Source organism: Marmota marmota, unplaced genomic scaffold (assembly GCF_001458135.2).
Source record: "Marmota marmota marmota unplaced genomic scaffold, marMar, whole genome shotgun sequence".
Lineage (NCBI taxonomy): Eukaryota > Metazoa > Chordata > Mammalia > Rodentia > Sciuridae > Marmota > Marmota marmota.
The window spans coordinates 13,775,726-13,787,613 of record NW_026000048.1 but is presented as its reverse complement, the minus strand read 5'-3'; the positions used below and the strand labels follow the sequence as shown (position 1 = coordinate 13,787,613).

Sequence of the window (11,888 nt, the reverse complement as noted above, 5' to 3'; positions counted from 1 at the left end):
TCCCCCCCCCCCCCACTTTTCCCCAAGTGTTGTTTATTTAACAAAGTACAGCAAATCTGGTCTTTGTTACTCCATCAGGGTTGGAGTGGAAGTCTATTTCTGTTCTTTTAAATAACCAATTAAATAGCATTATGTTAATTAATATTTTTTAAAAGTGCTATGCACACTAGCATACATGTTTATGCCATTGCATCTGCTTACCACTTTTTTTCACCATATTAAACTGGAAAAGACTTCTCTAGAAAAGAAGAAGTCAAATTATCACTGCTTGTAGATGCTGTAATGCTCTACTTAGAAGATACAAAAAGCTCAACCAGAAGACTGTTAAAGCTAATACAAAATTAAGCCAAGTAGCAGATTACAAAATCAACATATGAAAATTAATAGCTTTCCCTTACATTAGCAATGAATCTCTTGAGGAAATCAGAAAAACCATCCCATTCAGAATAGCCTTAAATAAAAGAAACCTAAGAATAAATCTAACCAAGGAGGTGAAAGACTGCTACAATGAAAAATATAGGACATTGAGAAAAAATCAAAGAAGACACAAGAAGTTGGAAGGGCCTCTCATGATCATGAATAAGCAGAACTAATATTGTTAAAATGCTCATACTACCAAAGAAATACAAAGATTCAATGTAATCTCCATCAAAATACCAAAGACTTTCTTCACAAAACTAGTCAAAGCAATTCTAAGCCAAATAAAGCAATGCTAGAAGCATTACAATATCTGACTTCACATTGTACTGCAGCACTTCAGTAACAAAAACTGCATTGATATTGCCATGAAAACAGACCCACAGACTACTGGTGTAGAATAGAAGATGCAAAGTCAAATCCACATATCTGCAGTTACCCAATCTTTGAAGAGGTGCCAAAAACATATAGTGGAAAAAAGCCTCTAATAAATGGTACTGGGAAAACTGGCTATCCATATGTAAAAGAAAGATTCTTATCTCTTAACCCTGCATAAAAATCAACTCCAAGTGGATCAAAGATCTAGGAATTAGACCAGAAACTATGAAACTCCTAGAAGAAAATCTAGAGTTAATACTCCAACATATAGGTGAAGGCAATGACCTCCTCAATAGGACCCCTAAAGCTCAGGAAATAATGCCAAGAGCTAATAAATGGGATGGTATCAAATTAAAAGGCTTTTACATGCAAAGGAAACAGTGTGAAGAAAGAATTTACAGAATGGGAAAAAATCTTCTGACAGAGGATTAATATCCAGAATAAAGAACGCAAAAATACTTTACACCAAAACAAAAGCAAAAACAAACAAACCCCAAATAAAACGCACCCAATTAATAAAGGGGCAAAGGAACTAAATAGACACTTCTCAAATGAAGAAATACAAATGGCCAACAGATACTTGAAAAAATGTTCAACATCATTAGCAATTAGGGAAATGCAAATCAAAACTACCTGAAAATTCATCTCACTCCAATCAGAATGGCAGCAATCAAGAATACAAACAATAAATGCTGGAGAGGATGTGGAAGGAAAGGAACACTTTTACACTGTTGGTGGGATTTTAAATTGGTACATCACTATGGGAATTAAGGAATTAAGTGTGTTCCTCAAAATGCTAGGAGTTGAATCAGCATATGACTTCGATATACTGTTCCTCAGTATTTATCATAAAGAATTGAAGCAATCATACTATAGCAATACATGCATACCCATGTTTATAACAGTACAATTCACAAGAGCCAAACTATGTACTAGCCTACATATCTGTCAGTGAATGAATTGATAAAGAAAATGTCATATATAGCAGCTTCATTCAGCCATAAAAAATGAAATTATATCATTGCAGGATAATGGATGCAACTTGAGAACATTATGGTTAAATGAAATAAGCCAAACTCAGAGAGTCAGGATCATATGTTTTATCTCATATGTGAAACTATAATGCACAAATAAAAAATATTGGAACAAAAAAGAAATTACAAACTGGTTTTCACAGAGGATGTATCATTTAACATTTCCACCAGCCATGTATAAGGGTTCTAGTTGCCTACATTCTCTTCAATCCTTGCTATTGTCTGTCTTTTACAGTCATCTTAGTGGATTTGAAGTTATATCTCATTGTGGCTTTAATTTTAAGTGTATCCTTATGAATCTTTGAAAAACTGAAAAATAAAATTTATTTACATTGTTTAGTCTTTTGATCCAGGAACAGGGTTCTCCACATATTCATACACTTTTACATCATTCAGAAAATGATTGTGATTTACTTGATACATTTATTTCAATATTTGGCTGTTCTGGTGAATTGGAGGATTTGTTCCAATGCAAAGTAAGTAGATATACACTTTCCTAGTTTGTATATATTCCTTGTTTCTAAGACAGGGACTAAACTAAAGGAGTAAAAAGGTGTTTGAGCCATCATTTATAGATTGCTGATTGTCATATCCGTCAGTTTTAAACTTAGTTGAAATCCCTTCATTGATACTAGCACTAATGTGGTGGTCAGTTCTAGTTTTAGTTGTCTTCTGTGTCTTCAGGGACACTCTAATAAGAATTTATAAATGGCAACACGGGCCTTCACCAAATGTCATTGTGAACTGAGTTTATTTTCTTCCATTCTGGGCACAGTATTCCAGACAGATCCAGTCATCGAAGAATACTGTCATACCATGTGTATTTGCTCTATTTTTTTATAGTGATGTCTTGACATATTCAATTTTGCCAAATGTTTTCCTAAAGCCAAGAACTGCTAGGTCTTTGTTACTCCCCTGCTTTACCAACTCAGTAAAATGTTTTATGGACTTTTGGGAGCTATCCATGATCTAAACTAATATACATAGATTATTATTAACATTCCTCTATCTTTCCACCTATGTATATAATATATAATAGTATCTACTTCATAGTTTTAAGAAGATCATTTATTCAATGATAGATGTTTATTTATTTTCCACTAGTTACATGTGACTAAGTTTAAAATTCAGATAAAATAAAATCAAAATTTAATTCTAAGCTGTAGTGGTTTATTTCAAGTGTGTTATGGCCACGTATGGTTAGTGAGTATCTAATGTATGGGACAGAACAGAAATGGACATTTCCTTTATTGGGGAAAGTTCTGTTGCACATGCTGACATATTGGTATCTATTAATTGCTTGGTTCTGGTTTAAGACATTGAAAATACTATGTTAAACAAAAAAATCCAATAATATATGTCAGGCACTTAAAACTATAATAATTAGCATTTGATATATTTTTAATTTTAATTATCATTATCATCTGTTGAATACTGACTTTTGATAGCATATAGAATACCAGAACTAGAGAGATTTAAAAAATTAGTGTAATACACAGTTTATATCTTCTAAGGTTCACAATCTGGTGGAAATAGAACATCTATCTTAATAATACAAGATAAAAAGCAAAAAAAAAAAATACTACAGATTTCCAAGGGCATCAATTAGTCACTTGGGATTGAAATTACTAATAGAGTATTTTGTATCTAAGTGAAGATTATATTATTCCATTCAAATGAATTGATATCATAAGTGTCAAATAAGTGCTCTCAGTGTTCAAAGATTAAAGTGTTCACTTTTGACTGAGGTGCTTAGGAAAGATCTCAGGACTTAGTTCTTTAAGAACAGGAAGAATTTTGATTAGAAATGTATGTGTTTTAGTCCGCTTTCTGTTGCTAAAACAAATTATCTGAGGCTGCATAATTTATAAATAACAGAGGCTTACTTAGCGCATGCTAAGTACAAGAACATGGCACTGACATCTTTTGCTTTTGGTGAGAGGCAAGTACTGTTCCATGCATGATGCAAAAATGGGAAGGAAAGTGAGTGTGTGTGGAAGAAATCACATTGTGAGAAAGGAAGCAAGAGACCAAGCTGAGGAAGCCAAACTTGCTTCATAACAACCTATTCTTGAAGTAAATATCACACTCTCACTGTCACTACATTTATTCCTTATGTACTTAATACCTAGTGTGCCTGGTGCACTGTCTACTGAAAGAGTGAATGGGTGGTTTATGAAATTAGGGTGGAAGAAATAAGCAGACGTTTATATCTTGTACTTTGTGCTAGATTTATACGCGGTAAGACATAGGAACTTTTCAGATATCCAAATCAAAATTTAGTACCAAGAAATGATAAATCAGTAAATATTTACTAATTGTGAGTAGAGCTGTCTTTCAGATGAAATTTCTTAAAATTCTTTACTTTTGAGCCAAGGTTTACATTGATGAAGACACCCAGCCATTTGGACAAACTTTCTCAATAGTTTATTTTCTTACTACTTGTTGCTAGTATGTTGATTAAGTGGACATATTTCCTTAAAATGGATCATTTTTATTTTTAATAAGAATGTGGAGAAAGTGATGAGTTCTGAGAATAATTGGATTATGACTACTTTTGATGCTAAGGACATTTCCAGAGGAGTGTTTGTTTTTCTATATAATTTTTAACTAACCTATTATTCAGAGCTGAATTTTTACTTTTATATTGAATAAAATAATAATACTCTTCTGCTTTTTAAAATCTTGTTATATGGTTTACTGGACTTCAGTAAACAGAATGTACAACTAATTTTTTACTTTGATACAACTGAATTCTTATGGCACTGGGATAGTTGCTGGCTGATTAAAATAAACTTTTCTGTACCTAGACTCATTGAGACAGACAAACCAAGGGAGGCATTTTGCACTTAATAAATAGTAAAGTATCTATCCTCAGTATATCCTTAACAATGCTGATAAATGAGTACACGAATGATTTGAATAAATGAAATGTTTATATAGACTATATGGCATTTTTTTCTGAGCAAATTACCAATTCAAAAGATTTCTCACTGGCCATATGGGTTTGTGGAATTTGAAGGGAAAGACATACACAAAAAGGAAGCAGTAGCTGTTGATAACATAAAACAACCTAGGACACACTTATAGTAATTAATCCACAGATGTAGAAAAACTTGGCAGTAGTAGGTGAATCTTCATTACATTAAATAGTATCAGAAGCTAGATGGATGGAGTGTACCAGATGCTGATATAGAATAAAATTTCAAAATCTGGACAGTAGAAAAGCTGGTCATTAATTTTATGGAAAATATGTAACCATTAATTAGAATCATAGACTTTAAAAACCTTACAAATAGAAATGAATTTATATAGATAAACAAAAGCTTCAGTATTTTCTGAGTGATTGAATTCCTTGGAAAAAACTAATTTGGTTGTAAGGTTTGTCTCTACAATTCTTGATTTCCTTTTACTCTACTGATAGATGAATGAAAGCAGTATGTAAAGGTCAACTAGGGAAAAAGACATCATTTATTAGAACTGTTAACAGAAACGTTTTTGGATAAACTCTCCTCACGCATTCTCCTTATCAGATATCTTTGTTCACTTGGTTGGAAACATTTTAGATTTAGACTGAATTTTCCTTTACTTAAGATTAATAACAGAATAATGTATACAAGAAAAATTATTCTATTAACTTAACTTTTGAATGTACTCTCTCTTTTTTATTTTGATCATTTTTTGTCAATGAAATATGAGTTATTAGAGTCTTGCTGCTATATTCAGGGAATCTCAGAACATATATTGTGTGGTCTGTTTTAAGACTCATTAAAATAGAAATAAATTCAATAGGTATACATGTTTTCTTCATTGTATTCCCCAGAAATTAGTTAGTATCAAACTTGTTAATCCAGTAGATATCTAGTTCTTGGCCACACCAAATCTGGAATTCACTCTCCTGGTAACATGGCAGGTTCCAGGCCATAGTTCATAAAACTGAAGTTGAGACAGAAGACAGAGTATCAATGAGTAACTGTTACTGGTAGATCAAGTATAATGTCATTATACCCTCAAGGACATCCATATTTATTTTATCCAATTTAGCTAACTAACCTCCCTTCCTATACCTTCTTCTCAAGATACACTGTTTCGCTAATATGTCCCACTATTCCTTTTTCTAGATCCTTTTACTTATTGTGTTCAACTTGCCTAGAATGTTTCCTCATTCTGGTTAAATTTACCAGTTCTTCGAAAACCTATTACCTCAATGATTAATAGGAGCAGACTATATTTTGCTCTAAAGTGGAGGGAATATTCTATATTATGCTGCTCACTTTACTCTTTAATCATGCATTTTTTTTGTAACTTACTGCATGTGTTTCAAAGTCCATCTCAAATGGATATTTTTGGAAGACCTTTCCTAAATTACCTATCCCTTGTTTTGAAGTTCTTGAGAAAAAGAGTCAAATTTAGTTAAATGCCTATGATTCTATGTCATTCTCGACTTCTGCTCATTCTTCCAAACTAGTTTAGATATCAACTACTCTGTGAAAACAGTTTGATCCCGAAGGAATATTACTTTAACATAAGTTGTCATAGCACTTCATAGCACTTTTTCATACCACAAGTTTGTGTCTGTAATCCTTTTTTAAAATCATGCTCATCTAGGTAGACTATATGACTTGTTTATCATGTGTCCCCAGTGCCAGCCACAGATTTGGTGCCTGACACCAAACAAAATGGTTAATCAAAATGGTTAACAAAATGGTTAATCAATAAATTGTTTAACGAATGTTCAAAACTGAATCCTTCATATCCAGTAAGATGAAGTTATTTAAAGGTTTCTTTTATGTGGCTTTTATGTTTAGCATACATTATTATATAAAGAAAATGTAATAATTATATGTTACCTGTTCCTATGTGACTCTAGTTTAGTAGGGGAAATAAAAGGAACATTGGAGGAGACTTGATGGGCAGTAAATGTTCATAAGCTTTTGGGGGACTGATTTTCCTTCCCCAAGTCCAATAATTTTAGTCTCACCCCACCCATTTAGGAGTCTTTTTTTCTATTCACATAATCATAGACATTTCATGGTATAGTTATCTGGACTTTAAAAAATAAATAAACGCAGTTGCTAATCTCACAAGCAAAGACTCTAATGAATTTCTCTACTCTGCTATTATCACTACTGTCTTATGGTTCATACATTTGGTAGCTGCTTCATATCTTTCTTTATTTCTCAGTGATTTCATGGGATTTTGTGCCCCAGTTCTCGAGTAATACCAGAAATCTGTCAGGGCAGGAGCCACTATTTTTCTTTATGTATTTTCTTTTGCCCATCATATTTTAAGACAGGAGCATCCTACATATGCTAGAATTGAAATTCTATAGTACTACCTATCTGAGTATAATTCATATTTTAGAATAAAATGGTGACATTCAACAAGATCAGGGAAGGTGTGCAGAAATCCAGAGGAATCTAGATGAATCCACTGTTAAATACCTCCTTATTTTATGTCTTCTTTGGGGATTATACAATCCCCAAAGGAGATCTGAGTCCTTATTCTATATTTCAAGCTCAGCTTTGGTTTGTCAGACAGCTCTGTCTTCAGTTCTGAAACAGTGAGGCATTTGAGAAGTAGGGATACTCATGATTCCAACACCATCCTGGATAAATGTTGGAAGATCATGGACAAAAAATGATCAATGGGGGCTGGAGCTGTAGCTCAGTGGTAGAGCACTTGCCTCGCAGGTGTGAGGCACTGGATTTGATCCTCAGCACCACATAAAAATAAATAAATGAATAAAGCTATTGTGTCCATCTACAACTGAAAAGATATTTTAAAAAAAGATCAGTGAAGATAATTTGATGCTCCTCAGAGTGTAAATAGTTGCCATCTTGGGGTTCTTATCTCTTTTTTAAAAAAATATTTCTTTAGTTGTAGATGGACACAATACTTTTATTTTTATGTGGTGCTGAGGATCAAACCCAGTGCCTCATACTGTAAGGGTACGGTGAAGCGTCGGAGGAAGAGACCACCAAGAGACTGACTCATGCAATTGCAGAAGGGGATTTATTGGGGATCCATTCCAGCGCGCTGGGGCTCCGTGCTCACTCAAGAAGGGAGAGCAGCCCAGAGCCCAGAGCAGGGGCTGAGCACTGCTTAAGTACACTTCTTGGGGAGGGCGGGGACTTTACATACATCACAGTCTCCTTTAACAAATCATCATACACCGCGGGAAAATCAAACAACAATTCCTAAACATGATTAGTTCATTCATTGGTGGGAACAGGTCGGGCGGGGGTGATTGGTTACTCCTAAGTGGGGTACACATTCAAACTGATTGGTTTAGGCCCTGTGATGCAAGATCGCACAGGGCCCTAGGCTATTAATCAACTAAATGGCCAGTAGGGTCTTGTCTTAACTGCCTCAGGAATTTCAGGTTCTGGGTGTAGCAGAGGAACTTAACAATACCTAGTCCTTCACTTTTTAACTCAGGCCTTGCAGCTTAGGAACTTTACAGTGCCCGGTCTTTTACATTTTAACTCAGGCTTTGCAGTTTAGAAGCAGCTTAGAAACTTTACCCTTTCAATACATGCTAGGCAAGCACTCTACCACTGAGCTACAACACAAGCCAGTGTCCTTACCTCTGAATACTTGAATGTTTTCTTATCCTAAAACCAATTAATTGATACTTAACCTTATTTTTCCTAGATTTCTGGTTTATTTAACCAGACCTGCATATTTCTTTTGGGTCTGCTCTTGACACTTGATTTCATTAATGCTACAATTCTCAGAAAAACTGCATTACACTCTGTATTTGTTGGCTCATTGGGCATTGCCTATCATTGTTGAGAGCCACAGCCTAGTCAGAATGATGCCTGGCATTTGCCAGAGGGAATGGTTGAAAGGTGATGCCAGCGAACCATTGAGATGATGATTTGAGTTAAGCTATATATAATTGCTGTGATGCTGAATTGATTGTATTGTATATTTGACCTCTACTGTCGGGCAATAGGGCGGCTCTTGCTGCCTCCAGCGCCTGCTACTTTGGAATTCCCGTGAGTTCTCATGGGGGTTCAGAGAGATTGGACAGAGCCTGGTGGAGGGAGTGTGTTCCCGTGTGGTGTGTGCAATGCCGGTGAGAGTTGGGGAATAAAGAGTTGCTGTTTGAATCTACAAGGCTTTGTGGCGGCTCGGTTATTTGTGCCCAGCCAGACTGCGGCATATCATAGTCACTGTTTTGTATTTCTTCATCATCCTAAACCATTCTTTGTCCCAAATAGTAGTTCTGTCCATTGTTCCTAGAAAATATAGAAGTATCTTCAAAAGCATCTTTAGGTATTGGGGTGCTTAGGGAAGAAGGGAAGAACCCAAGGGGGGAATCAGTGTATAGGTTATCAAACAACTTGTCCCCCACACTGAAGGGATCATTATAGGTCTGATTTTCAAGGATGGCCCTGGTCATCACTTCTGTGTGTGAATGAATCATGAATTGAACAACAACAACAAAAATCCAGTTAAAATATTAATGTGAAATAAACTCTGTTTGTACCTTGGGGGAGAAACAAAGTTTCATACCACCAGACAGGGTGGTATACACATAAAATTCCAGCTACTTGGGAAGGTAAGGAAGGAGGATCATAAATTCAAGGCTAGTTTCAGCAATTTAGCAAGACCCTCAGTAACTTAATAAGACCCTGTCTCAAAATAATAAAAAGAACTGGGGATATAGCTCAGTGGTAAAACACCCATGGTTTCAATCCCCAGTACTAAAAAAATAAAATCTCATGAGGATCATGAGATCTGATTATTTCTATTAGCATATGAAATGCAGTGTTCAATGAAGAAGAGAGGATTTTTTTAAAAAAAAAAGCTGCATAAACTGTAACTTAGAACCTATTAACATATCTGGAGTATGACTCACTCTTCAAATAAAACTGAATTCCAGTTGATTTTTTTCATGTATGTTGGGTGGGAGGTGGAGTGTAAGACTGTGATTATCAACCATGGTTTGTGATAGCTTGGACAATCTCCCAGGTTGTGGTAAATTTTGTTTTTAAACCTATAAATTAAAAAAATGCTTACTAAACACTTGCCAATGAATATTTATTTTATTTTTTTAGTACTGGGGATTGAAACCATGGGTGCTTTACCACTGAGCTACATCCCAGTTCTTTTTATTATTTTGAGACAGGGTCTTACTAAGTAACTGAGGGTCTTGCTAAATTGCTGAAACTAGCCTTGAATTTATGATCCTCCTTCCTTACCTTCCCAAGTAGCTGGAATTTTATGTGTACACCACCCTGCCTGGTGGCATGAAACTTTGTTTCTTCCCCAAAGTGCAAACAGGGTTTATTTCACATTAATATTTTAACTGGATTTTTTTTGGTCAAATAGGTAATTCTCTTTAAATAACCACCTCTCCTCCCTTGGTGTCTGGTCCAGGAACAAATGAGCAAATCTTCGCGGGTCCAGTGGGCATGATGCTTAAAAGGAAGGGGTAGGCTTAGTTGCTGGCAGCAGGCTATGATCAGCACACTGGATTGGGGGTCATTCTTTCTCAGCCTACCCTGTAGCCTCCAAATGGCATTATGGGGTGGACATGGACATGTGCTTTATGGCTCCAGGTGAGAAGCCCTTATTGGGGGAAGAGAGATTATAAGGAAAAGAAATTCCAGTATCACTAGCAAGGGAACTGAGGGACTTCTTTTCTAGCCGCAGTGGGCTTCCCCTGAAGCCACAAAACCCTGGAGGCTGGTTGTAAAGCTCCTGAAGTCAGAAGTGGCAACAGAATGACCAAGGACAGAGAAGGCAGGCCTGGCTGAGTGGAATGTGGGCTGACAGTCAGGAGGGACCGTGGCCTTCCAGCACCAGTGGAAGGAATGTGAGCAGGGTGTGGTAGGGCCTTTTGGCTATGAGGAAGACATGGCTGGTTTGATGGAGCTCACAAAGCTGAATGCAGAATGGCTACCAGACTGGTAGGGGCTGGACTGAAATAAAGGAGGTGGCCAGATAGTGAAACAGGAACAAAGGGAATATCCCATTCTCCCAAGCCAGCCCCAGAAATGGTAAGAGGGGCACTGTGGGCTGATTTAGCTGGGAAGCTGGAAGGACACCTCTACAGAAGCCAGAGGCCTTGCCTTCCCACAACATTAGTTCCTGGTAACTTTTACAATAGGACCTGGGGAAGAACAGGCTTCCCCTAGCCAGATGCAGTCCCATAAGGGAGTAAGAAAGGCCAATGAGGGTGGGGGCAGGGAAGTGGGCAGGGTCCACTGAGTCTTCTTGTATTCTGAAGAGTAGTAGGGAGATGGTGGAGGCTAGCTTGTGGGCACATAGACATTGTGTGGGTTGCCTGGGTTATAATAGGTGATAGCAGCTGCTTCTGTGGCCTTGGCCTCAGTTGCAAGAGTGGAAGGGACATTAGGGCCACTGACTGGAGCATGGGTCCCAGATATGGTAGTGGCAGGGACTGCATATATCCCATGGTGCCATGCATCATGGGAGATTTTTGGATAGAACTCAGGTGGGGGTGGTGGATAGGGGTACATTCCATTTGCAGGGTGTACATTCCATTGGTCACTGGTGTGGAAAAGACATAGGCCCCACTGGGAATGTAAGGGTACCCATAGGCTCCATTGGGGGAGGCTTGAGATATCACCTGGAGCATTCCCTGACCAAACCTGGTGTGCCCCCTGCTGTGAAGATCAACTTGTATAAAGCAGAGCCTTTCCATCTGCCTCCTCCTTCAGCCTCCACTATTTTTTGGACATAGTTCGTTCGCACCAAATACAGGCTGCTTGAGCTCATAGTCCTTCATGAAATAAAATGGCATCATGAAGGACTGCATGGCATCCTTCCCCTTGGGTAGAAAGATGACCTGGTAAAGGGGTAAGGTAGATAGTGCACTTCTTGGTTCCTATGGAGGCCTCTGGAGTATTTTTCATGTAATTAAATGGAAGTTCCACATGATCATAGGACATTAGGATGCTCTCATGTCTAGTTCCTAGAAGATATAGAAGTATCTTCAAAAGCATCTTTAGGTATTGGGGTGCTTAGGGAAGTAAGGGAAGAGCCCAAGGGGGGGAAATCAGTGTATTGGTTATCAAACAA

General features: G+C 37.0%; 1 protein-coding gene and 1 pseudogene across 1 annotated transcript in view; one reads left to right on the top strand and one right to left on the bottom strand.

The window, feature by feature from the left end:
* Gpr158 (G protein-coupled receptor 158) overlaps window positions 1-11,888 on the top strand; it is a 480,026-nt gene that overhangs the window by 123,343 nt on the left and 344,795 nt on the right. The window lies entirely within an intron of this gene.
* Window positions 10,928-11,812, bottom strand: LOC107150274 (annotated as a pseudogene).